Source organism: Chinchilla lanigera, unplaced genomic scaffold (genome assembly GCF_000276665.1).
Source record: "Chinchilla lanigera isolate Chin_1 unplaced genomic scaffold, ChiLan1.0 scaffold00017, whole genome shotgun sequence".
Classification (NCBI taxonomy): domain Eukaryota; kingdom Metazoa; phylum Chordata; class Mammalia; order Rodentia; family Chinchillidae; genus Chinchilla; species Chinchilla lanigera.
The window spans coordinates 25,269,418-25,280,198 of NW_004955418.1; positions in this window are offsets into that span (position 1 = coordinate 25,269,418).

The following is a 10,781-nucleotide window of genomic DNA, read 5'->3' on the forward strand; positions in this document are numbered from 1 at the left end:
CCCTAACCCTAACCCTAACCCTAACCCTAACCCTAACCCTAACCCTAACCCTAACCCTAACCCTAACCCTAACCCTAACCCTAACCTTAACCCTAAGGAAAGAGCCAGGGACAAGAATAAACCCTTCCTGGTCATTCTTCCAGTGACCTATCTCTTAACCATGAGGTCCCATCCTTTTATTGGACAATTCTGCTAGAAATTCATCAGTAGATTAATCCATTGATGAGCATAGCACTCCATGATCCACACCAAATTTCCATAGCCACTTACCCTCAATTCCAAGGCATTCATAATGCCTAGAAATGAATACTTCCCTACTTCTAAAATTTATTCAATTTAAAGATATAAAAATGAAGTAGAATAGTATGTAACTTTTGGATATTGAATTCTTAGCATAATTACCTTTATGTTCATATATCAATCATTAATTATATTCACAGCTGCATTTAAGATCAAGTGCCTATGGAAAGTGACTTGCATGTTCATATCCATACATCCAGTTTTTGTATCATCCATTCATGGTACCCTCGAATTCTTCTTTAATTGTTTCCTCTCTGTACAGAGAAATTCAGACAATTCTTAACAGTTGATCTACTAGCAAGAAAGTTAGCTTCGTTTATTAAAGAAACTTTATTGCCAATTTATTGCTGAATGGTGTTTTTCCCCTGGGGATAAAACTTTGTGATTGTCAGTTTTTTACTTTCAGTACTTTATATAAATAAAGAATACCGAGAATTGAACTCAGGACATTGTGCTTGCTAGGCAGGTGCTTGTGCCACTGAGTTATATCCGCGGTCTTAAGTGTATCCCCTGCCCATAACTATATCCCCAACTGCTTCTTTAAGTTTTTATATTTACCCAATTCAATGAGAAGTATCTTATTAGCAGTTTAGTTCATTAAATTTGAGGTTATTTCCTATGTAAAAGTATGTGCTGAAATGTACATGTGGAAGCAGACACAGAACTGGATTGACAATAGTTTAGTTTTTTCTTCCTCTTGAACCTACCTTCCCACATTTTACTTTGATTCATGGATAGAAACCTTATACCTTGTGAATGGGCTCCTGGTTAGACTGCTCAAAGAAGGACATTGCAAGAAGCCACTAGCAAGAAGGGAGAAGAAGGGCTTTTTCACATGGGCTCCCTGTGGGCTTCCTGCCTGTGTCCTTCCTCTTGCAGTCCTGTGAGGGCCACTGCAGCATCAGCTCCTCACCTCATCAGGAAAAGATCCATCATGGCTGGGGTTTGACTCACCCCTTACCCCTCTGATGTCTGAGTTTGCACATCTCAGCTTCTAAGTTTTAATGTTTATCCTTTTGTTCCTCTCAGTCCTTGAAGTAGAAGTTACCTATTCTGGATAGTGCAAAGGTGATTGGCATCTTCTCTGTCTGTCGCTCTCATTCTCTATGTCTGTCTCTCTATCTCTCACTTCCTCCTTTTCTCCCTCCTTCTGTCTTTCTGTTGCTTAGTTCACAGGTGTATTCATATTTATCATGCATTTATATTAAATGTTAAGAGCAACTGCATCTTTTTATACTTTTCAGCTATTGAGACTGCGCACGATTATGATGCATGGTTAACATCAAATATATCTTTTCTTCCATATTGATTACCAAGCTACTAAAATGTCTCATGCTAAAGAACCAACAGTCCATGCTCAAGGGTTATAGATTATTTATTTATTTTATAAGAACATTTTCACAGGAGCTCATATTTACTTTCTTTGTGTGGAGTCGGTACATGTACAAAATGCATGTTCTTTCCTTTCTTCATTCCCTTCCCCTCCTCTGTCTGTATCTCTTGATCCCTTCCCATTTGAGAAAGATCCATCTCCCTATTTCCTACTATCCAGCTTCATTTTTGAGTTTTTTACAGTGTCTTTTTAACAAATTAATATTTCTAATGAGAGCAAACACCATCAAGAATAAGTAGACAAGAAAAGAGATGAAACAGCCTTCTAACAAAGTTAAAGTAGGTGAAATACTGTGTGTGTTTATCTTTGAAGACACTCTGAGTGGGTGATACACAGTACACAAGGAAAGCGTGGTTATTTGTTGAGGAGTGTCCTTGGTTTGCCCTGCCCAAGGCATAATGGAACACAAGGAAATCACAGTGCTTTATCTGGATCAAGAACAAAAACTTGAATTTTAATTTTAGTGACACAAAAGTACAGGAAAGATTTCAAACTATGACTAGTACAATAATAAGTACAAGCGGTTAATGCATACAATCTGTGCCTGAAAAGTATTGAGAGGAATGTAAAAGCGTAGTATATATTCAGAACCTATTATTTTCACAAAGGTAGAGGGGAAGTATCAAAGTATTATCACATACATAGGTTGCCATAACAATGTGGCAAACTAACACTACTCTAAAAAATAGGCCAGGTTCAAGATGCTGAGTAAATTAGATCATGTAAAATGAGCTGTAAATTGAGAATCATATGAGTTTGTTTCAACTTTCTGAAATATTAAGATCAAAAATGTATTTTTCTACTTATTAAATTAGAGCTATGGTATGACATTTTTAATTCTTCTGGAAATATACCCAGAAGGGAAATAGCTGGGTTAACTGGGACTTCTCTGTATCATTTTTAATGTCCTTGCTTTGTGTTCTCTGTATTTTGCTACTGTTCTTTTTTTAATACTGTTTTCTTTAAAATAAAAAAAGTAAAAAAAAAAAGCTAAAAAACAAGATTTTTTAATCATGAACAAAAGAGCAGTGTTTATATTTAGACCTTGATTACTATATTCATGTACTATTATTTATTTGCTTCTAGGATTGTCTTGGTTACTTTTTTCTCGCTGCTGGGACAAAATACCTGATGACCAAAATTAAGAAAGGAAAGGTTTATTTCGCTTACAGTTTGTGGAGGTTTCAATCCGTACTAGGCATGATTATAAGGCAGAGTGGCACTTGGCAGAGGGCTGCATCCCAGGGCAGCAGCACAGCTAAGCGACTACCAGGACCCACACACCAGGGTGGAATGGGGGAGGAGTGCCCCAAGCACTCTTTTCTTGTCCCTTACATATGCAAACTATCCACTCCCAGGCGGGTGTAGCTCTCACACCCATATTCAAACTCTAATAGCCTGCCCCAGGGCCGCAGGAGGCTTTGGGGGGACACACAGATACAAACCATAACAAGGATGTGTCATGCTTTCCTCTTAAATAAATAATTATTGTTAAAATTATAATAATTACTATTATAATAAGTGATTTATCTAACAAATTTTTCTCTTTTTTCATATTCCTGTTTCCTATTTAACTTAAAAAATTATATATGTTTTTGATTTGTTTTCAGGCAGAGTCTCCCTATGTATTCCAGGCTGGATTTGAACTCACTATGTAGCTCAGACTGCCCATCAACTTGCAGTGATCCTCCTGCTTCAGACTCCTGAACACTGAGCTTACAGGTGTGCACCACCTTACCTGGCTCATTTTCATATTTTTTGAAGCAGTTTGTGGATTTTATATATTGTGCAGATGTACATTTCTGAAAATAGTCCTTCACCTCATTAATAAATATTACCAGGATTCATCAATATTCTTTCTAAATACCTTTTGGCATACAAATACATAAAAGAAGCATACTTAATTACATGTCAAGGGTTAATTATAAAGTAAACAGTAACTTGAGTCAACTTGTTCTTGAGTCATTAAATATATCCCAACTCAGTATGTGTTAAAACCCAACTGTGTTTATACTTGATTAATATGCAGTATGACAAATGTAAATTAGTGGATGTGATACACTTTTCTACTCACATTAAATATGCAAGCTAGATATATGCTCGAGATTATTTTAAAAATTTCCACTATGCTTTGGATTTTTTTTTTTTTTTTGGTAAATTTTCATTTTTTTTTCTATGTAGTTAGAGTATGGTAGAATTGAAATTGTTATTTAAAAATTACCACTTTTGTTCAATTCACACTTTTCAACTACTTATCTGCTTGTAATTCTGCTGAACTGAGGACAAGATGGTATTCTTGTGCAGAAGTTCTTTGTGAATACTTCCTCCTTTGGTGAGTGTCTGGTGCCTTTTTCTGTCTTGGATTTCTGTTTTCTGGGTGGTTCTTTGATTGAAAAGGTGCTGCCCATCACATTTCCCTGGCTGCCTTGCATGTTTGCAGCTTTCACTTAGACAAATTCTATGGTTCTTTTCTTATTTCTTTCCTGCACTGCATTATTAATATAGGAGTCACAGAATTTACTGTAGATCTAATTATCCTCACTCAGATCTGAAATAAAAAGAATAAATGAGCTTTTCAAACATCACTATTTTTTGGAGCTGCATAATTAATATTTGATAAAGGATTACCTGGATTTAGATAAAGTTAAATTCTTCTACCAAGAACCTACTCTGTTCATTACTATTACTGCTTGTACAAGTAGTACATTATTCCCTTGACATTATTTTGCTTTATTTCTATGGAAAAGCCCAATGACAGCAACTTGCATGGGTCTTGTCATCATGGAAAAATCACATTATACAATTATATTAGCCCAGAACATATGCTTCACTTACCAAAAGTTCATATGTTCACAGAAGTACATCAAATGAAAAATAGACGTGGATGAGGCAAATATTTAAGTCATGAAGTCTGCGGAGCAAATAGAAACAACTATTAGATCATAATGTTCTTAAGTTAAAGTTGAATTCAAAATTCTGTTCGGAAGACCCATAAGGAGGAGATTTGCTTAGAACAGGTATTTACAAATATTTCTTAAGGATGAAATACTAAATATTCCATGCTTTGTGGCATAAGGTTATTTGGCACAACTATTGAATTCTGATGTTGTACCATGAAAATTTTTTTATATTATGCAAACAAATGAATGCAGCTTTATTTCAATAAAATTTTATTTATAAAACAGTGGAGACTTTATTTGATGCATGAGCTGAAGTTTGACAATCTCTGGTTTAGGCTAGAAGGCTTTTGGATATAATGATATGACATTAATGAGTCTAAATCACAGAAATCAAGTTTTGCCTGTTGAGAATTTAATTTTATGAAAGGTAATATAAAAAAGTGTACTTTTACATCAATACGTGTATTTGTGTGAATTTCAATACTGACATTTGTAGACAACACAAAGAAACTTAGTAACAGGAGTGGTTTACTGAATCATGTATATTTCTTGTATCTAATAATAGAAACCCCTTTAGTATGCAAATTATTGTTAGTTTATAGATTATATATTACTTTTTTGCATTTGAAGAAAAATTAAATTTGTCATCTATGCAAAACTGTGTTGTATTGAAGTTGTAATAAATCATTTTTGTGGTGCTTAAACGAAAAAAGATGATTCTCATATTGGAAGATTTTTCAGGAGGTGTCTGGTTTAGTTTCATAACTTGTAAGCTAAAAACCACTCAGCTCTTCTATCAACAGGTAAATCTTTTTCTATCAGGCTTACTGTGAGGATTAAAGAGATATGATAGTTGGAAAGAAAGCTAATGCAGTTCCTTTCCACAGGTGGCAACCCCTTCGAAAGCCTGGCTCTTCTCCCTTTCAAGGTAGAGAAAATCTATAGACTGGAGGGAAACCAAAAACTCTTTGCTACCAAGGAAGAGCCGTATGTGACTATTTCATTGTTAAGTAAAAATCATGAGAAAGGTTCCCAAACCACTCCTATTACTCAGTTTTTTGTATCTTCTACAAATGTCAATATTGAAATTGACACGAACATACACATTTATGTAAAAGTACACTATTTTATATTGTCCCCTTCATGAAATTAAATTCTCAACAGGCAAAAATTGATTTCTGTGATTTAAAGTCATTAATGTCTGATGCCAATGCACTATTTTTATATCTATCTCCCTTGACCAGATTTTGCTTTATTTCTAGAAAAGAAAAGATCAAATCATTTTAAAGAGTTTATGGGAAAAAAAGAAAAAAAAAAAGCAGTGCCTCAGTTCATCCACTGACAATATTGGAAGAATTTTTTTTTAAAGGAACAGAATATATTTATTGAGGGAAAGAAAGCTTCTGTCTGAGAGAGGGACAGAAGGGGACCTGAGTGGGTTGCCTCCAATACTGGTAGAATTTACATTTGATTTCATAATGAAAATTAGTTTCAAAGTGTTTTGCAATCTGAGTAATTCTAAAGCTAAACAAAAATTAACAAGATTTACATTGTTAGGATTGTGTGAGCAATTTGTACAATAGAGTAAGCAATCTGTCAAAGAATACCGTTCTTTCAGACAATAAAGATTTTTCTACCCATAAGCCCTCATTCTCAAAAACTCCCTCAGGTGGTCAAGTTGTGCTCTGAACGCTTGCTTCAGTTCCCAGTACACATTTTTGCTTTTATGCTAGCCCAAGGCTTTCCAAGACCTTTATTTTTCTTCCTTATTAAAAGAGGACTCATACTCTTCATTATAACATCATTTATCTCATTTATTAACTTATCTCACTGTTATTATTTTATCACATTATGAAAATATTAAAACTACAATGTAGTATGACTGCATGTCCACAAGAAGTATAATATGGAAATTCTACAATATGTGATTTTGGATGAGGAAGCTGAAAAATAGGAACCCTGAAACATTGCTGACAGGGATGTAAAATTATATCAACATTTTGCAACACAGTTTAGTGGTATCTCAAGAAGTGAAACACTTGACATATGATCAAGAAATTTTGCCTGTAGCCATTTCCCTACGTAATAAATTGAAAACTATGTGCCTGACAAAACAAAATCTCTCTAAAATATCTTATAGCTTTATTCTTCTTCAAGATAAAAATCTGGAAATAGCTAAAAGATTTTCCACAGGTAAGCAGAATAAATTAAACACACAAAATGTTATTCTTAACCAATTAGTAATTAGTAAACCAATTAGAATTAGTAAACTACATTCTTAACCAATTAGAATTAGTAAACTACAGCTGTTTTACTATAGGTGCTATATGATACATACATTATACAAAGATATGAGTGTACATCACTATTACGCTACTGCCAATCCTGTTTGTCCAGTGTCAAGGGTTGTATGTCTATCTCTCCCATACTGTTCAGAGTAAGGGATCCCTACTTCACCAGCCAGTTCCGTTAGGCATCTTCAGAACACTCCAGATCCCAGGTGTTATTTGGGAATGAGGAGTTGTAATAAACACTGGCTGCGAACAGGCACAATGCGTCATGTTATCTATGTTACTCTGGTTGTCCAGAGCAACATCAACCGAGATATAATGAGATGAGGTGGTGGAGAAGGGTTGAGAGCCTTGGACGCCATGATGGGAGTCTGCTCCCAGGGCAGAAAGGAAGGAGGACAGGAAGCAGCAAAGTTCAGTGGAAGTGCGGGACATTTCCAAGGAAACAGCGAGATCATGAGGTCATCCTTGGAGCAGTGTCTTCTACGGGAGCCTCACATCTCTGAGCAAGGACTCTGTCTTACTACGACAACCCTACTCAGTCACTAACTGCAGCAGCCTGGGACATGAGGTGCAATGAGCAATTTGGGAATGGAGATATTAGGACCCACAGGGGCATTGTGAGAGGGCTTCAGGCTCACCGGAGGGACTGTTTTAGTTGAAGGATAGCATTCAGTAAGCTCTCACATTGCTCTTAAAATAACTAGAAAATTAGCCCTACCATGATATTTCCAGACGCTGATAATATAACCTCTATCCCCAAAATAAGCCCTAGTCAGAGAGTCACCAAGACGCATTCAGTACATTGGTTGCAACATATAACGGATATGTTGAATTATAAGGTGATAATATGAATACATAATTAAATATAAGTAAATGATATTGTTGACATTAGTGCTTAAAGTAAATCATGATATAAATCTTAAATAAGTATTTGTAACACCCAAGCAGCTGCCTTTGGAAGGCAAATATCTGCATAAACAGATGAACTGATGGCCAGTTGTGAGTGGCCAATTGGAACACAGACTGAATGCATAAATAACATGCACACTTGATGCGAATGGACGTGGTTCAGTGTAAGATGAATCTTCATAATTCAATGCATCATATGTTGGAAGAGAAATACTTCATCGTTTGTATGAAAAATGTGTTTTCTAAATTTTGTTACGTGCAGTTATTCCTCACTTTGTGGAGACCATCATTCTTAACTGTCATCATTTTTGTGGCTATTCCTGTCTTGGAAGTCTTGAATTAACACTTGATATAATGGAAACTTTCTGAGGCCCAGCCTGCATCACAAAGAAGGATGGGATAAAAATCACTGACACCTGAATTGCCTATGCATTGTGGGCCAGCTACATGGGAAAGGAATGCTCATTTAAGGAGAACAGTGTGGCACCATATCAAATATTTGGGCCAGTGATTTAACAAGAAATGGAGTTGTTAGAATTTCAGGCCAGAATATGGGGTTTTGAGAATTATAAAGATGTTGCAGAAGAACACACTTGAATAAATGCAGATTTTGGTATATGAATAAATAAATAAATGTACATTGTACAGGAATAAATGTAGATTGTTTTATATTAAAAAAAGACATCCTCTAAAAATAAGAAGTAATAAATGTTTTGGAGCAAATATTAATGTAAGATCCATTATTATTTTGGGGGGAAATACAGTAGGTAGTCAGACTGGCATTTCCATACTTATATAAACTATATCTCTCAGAATGACAAAACTTGGATGAAAAAGTGGACTAGGAATTTATGTATATGCTTAGCAAATTTTTCTCTAGAAAAGTTAGAATTAAAAGAAATATAGAAATTAAAGCAAGATTAAATGAGGATGGTGGCATGACCTTCATTTCTTTGTTTTCTATCTGTTCTCTCGCCTGCATCTTCTCTCTGCAGTCACGTTTCCCAGGAAAATCTACAGTGGGTGTTACGGTCTAGTTGCTAAATGTTTCCCAGAAACTCATGACTTGATGGCCTGGTTTCTAAGGCAGCCATGTTTGAAGCAAAGCCTTCTGGGGGGTGAGTGGATCACAAGGGCTTTCACATCATCAAAGGGTTAGTCTGTTGACAGATTCCCAATCTGATAATGACGGAGACGGTGGAAAATTTGCCCTTGATTGGAGAATCTTGTCCTTGGCCTCTTGCTCTTTATCTGTCACCCCTTTCTGGCTGAGATGCGAATACAGCCCCGTGACCATGAAAGGAAATCTTTGAAGGAAACTTCACCCCTCCAATAAAGGGGATAATTTGTGAGAGCAAAGGAAAGCTCATGAACACAGTGGACAGGCAGGTATTTCAAAACTGCAACAAAGGAGAGTGAACTGTGTGAAAGATTTCTTCTCCATATTTTTAAGAATCAAACTTCCTTTTCCTAATATGTGCTGTGGGAGACAATGAATTTTCAACTTCACTTTTTTGTTACCACATGACTTCTATAATTACCGGTCCAGGTATTATAACACAAACATAAGAAACAACTTGGTGAATAAAAGATAAAATCAAAAGATAATTTTATCATTTGATTAAATGTTAATGGACCTCACTTTGAAAGGAAAGAGTTCAAATTTATTATCGGTGCACATTCAGGCAAGTGTTCCACATGAAATGAATTCAACTATTTGTCTAAGTAAAATTACCATAATGTAGCACTGTTATGCTTTTACTGCAAATACATATTTGTATTTGAAGGTCAAAAATACTTTAAAAAACATTTCATTTTGAAAATCTGTATGCTTCTTTTAAGGAATTAACATAAATTAGAGTACACAGAGATTTGTCAGAAAAGCAAATATAAAACATATATTTAGATCAAATTGTTTGACTACCATATCACTATCAGTGGAATTTTTTTGTTTTTTGTTTTTTGTAGGACTGGAATTAAAACTCGGGGCCTTTGCACTGACTGTGTCTGTCTGGGTTTTTTTCTTCTCTCTCTTTCTTTCTTTCTTTCTTTCTTCCTTCCTTCCTTCCTTCCTTCCTTCCTTCCTTCCTTCCTTCCTGTTCTTTCTTTCTTTCTTTCTTTCTTTCTTTCTTTCTTTCTTTCTTTCTTTCTTTCTTTCTTTCCTTCCTTCCTTCTTTCCTTCTTTCTTTCCTTCTTTCTTACCCTTCCTTCCTTTCTTTCCACCTTCCTTCCTTCCTTTCTTCCTTCACTCCTTCCTTCTTTCCTTCCTTTTTTCCTTCCCTTTTTCCTTTCTATTTAATTTTGAGACAAGCTCTCAGTAAACAGCTGAATTGCCCAGGCTGGGCTGAAACTTGCAATCTTCCTGCTTCAGCCTCCCAGAGTGTTAGGAAATTGAGTGTGCACCAACTCAGCAGCTTCTGAAATAATCTTAAATATGGATAAAGCAGCAAAGGCTGAAAAGTGACTTGAAGTTATCATCCTAACTTACAAAATGAAATATTTCTTTTATACAGGACTGGGGTATCTGGTGCAATGCAAGTTTAACTTGTAAAGAAACACTGTACCTTTCCTTTATTTTATGAAAGAGAATTCCTAATTCCTTATTATGACACTGTAGAAAACTTTTGCTATTAGGAGTGCAGGTCTGGATTTAAACTGCTGCCTGGTTTAAAGCTCATCTCCTTCATCTGGCAACCCATGGGAGAAGGTTTATCAAACATGTGTAAGACTCAGTTTCCTCTACAATAAGCCCAGGATATGACACCCATGATAAAGAACTGTTAGGAAGGTTAGATAAAATATTTGTGAAGCATTAAGAGTAGCTGAAACAAAACTTCCAGAATTTAGTACATTCTCTTTATTATAGTAGTTTTAAAACTTGTATTATCATTATATTATGTTATACTATATTATATTACATGTGATGCTTATCGCATATTATAAAATAATTTATAAGTAACATGTGAATGTAATAACCACATAAAT